Source organism: Zingiber officinale, chromosome 1A (genome assembly GCF_018446385.1).
Source record: "Zingiber officinale cultivar Zhangliang chromosome 1A, Zo_v1.1, whole genome shotgun sequence".
Classification (NCBI taxonomy): domain Eukaryota; kingdom Viridiplantae; phylum Streptophyta; class Magnoliopsida; order Zingiberales; family Zingiberaceae; genus Zingiber; species Zingiber officinale.
Genome location: NC_055987.1, coordinates 192,570,151 through 192,571,867, shown reverse-complemented (window position 1 = coordinate 192,571,867; position 1,717 = coordinate 192,570,151).

Sequence of the window (1,717 nt, the reverse complement as noted above, 5' to 3'; positions counted from 1 at the left end):
AAGGCTTTGGCCATGAAAGGATAAAGCTGGATTTATTAATTTGTTAATTATCTCAAGCAGGAACAGTATTCACACTATCAATACAAAATTTATATGCATTTCTCATTTTTTTTTGATATTTAAAATTTGAATGTCAGTTTTTTATGAATTAATAAATAATTTTTAATAAATAATTCACCTTAGAAAATTGGACCGATCTTTTATTGTGAGTACTTCCTTAAAAAAAAAAATTATGGGACCATTTCAAAATTAATTGGCATAAATTAAGTATATATATATATTCTCCTATTTTTTTCATTTGAATGTGTTAATTAAATGTCCACAAGGTAAAGTAGTTGTCACCTAACCAATTAATTACTTTCAATCTAATAATACAAATAATTTACTTTCTAATCCCAAATTTTATTCTATTTGCAACCTTGGGATTGCTGCTGCCTTTCACATGCCACTACTGCCTCTTGGAATCTTTTCTTTTCTTTTCATTTTAAATTCAATTTTCCAAATTTTATTATTTTCCATTTGAAAGGTGGGCTTCCACAGATTCTCCATTTATTCTTAAAAAATATTATCTTGTTTCTTCATTGCATTTCCCTGATCCCTAGATTAGTACACTTATTCCTCCTACTAATCCTTATTATTATGTAATTTAAATCTTAAACGTCATAAGTACTATATCATGACAAGAACATACATTTGTACTTTTTTCTTCCCATTGGATAATGAAACATTCTATCCAAACAATCCAAGCAAGTAGGGTATAAATATTTATAATTTATTTATATTCATTTAATATGTATATAAATAATTAAATAAATAAGTTTAATACTTTATTAAATTAGCTTTTATACATATAAATTTTATTAGAAAAGTGAATAGAAAATTAGTTAAAATGGATTCAAATATTAAAAAATTAGTCTTGAAAGTAAATAATAGATAGAAATGATTCTAATATAAAATAAAAAATGCTCTTTATTTTTGGAATGAGGTTTCATTTTAATTTTTCTAGGAGAAGAGCGTCTTGTTATCTTATAAAATGATCAAACTATCTTTTATTATATTTTTTACATTATTATCCCTCTTACATTTTTTGTCTAAATCCTAAATATAAGACGCATTATAGTAGTTATGATCCTAGAGCTTTTACACAATTATAATAGTTACAATTTCATATTTACTACAACTAAACCGTCATACAATTGTAGTTATTACATGACAACTTAGTTATAACAATTTTGAAATCGTAGATACTACAATTACGTGACAGTTCAATGGTAATAACTATAAAACTGTAGTTGTTATATAGTTGTAGCAGATACGATTTTATTAATATTACATTCTAAACTTTGAGAGATCATAACTTTTGATTGTGGTTGAATCATAGAACGTAGAATATATCAAATCGAAACTCATCCAAAATTTTACAATTGATTATAGGTTTGAAATCTGTAACAATTTGATTTCAATAAAAAAAATATCATTTAAAACTTTTTTTAAGATTCTAAATAATTTTAGTCTTAATTTTTTTTCAATATTATAGTAACTATGAAATAATAGTTCTTACAACGATGTGAAAACTCAGTTGTAGTAGTTATAAAATTATAGTTATTACAATTGTATAATAACTACGAGATCATAATTACTATAATACATCCTAGATTAAGATTCAGATGAAAAATATATGAGATAATATCATAGAAGATAACGTATCATTTTACAT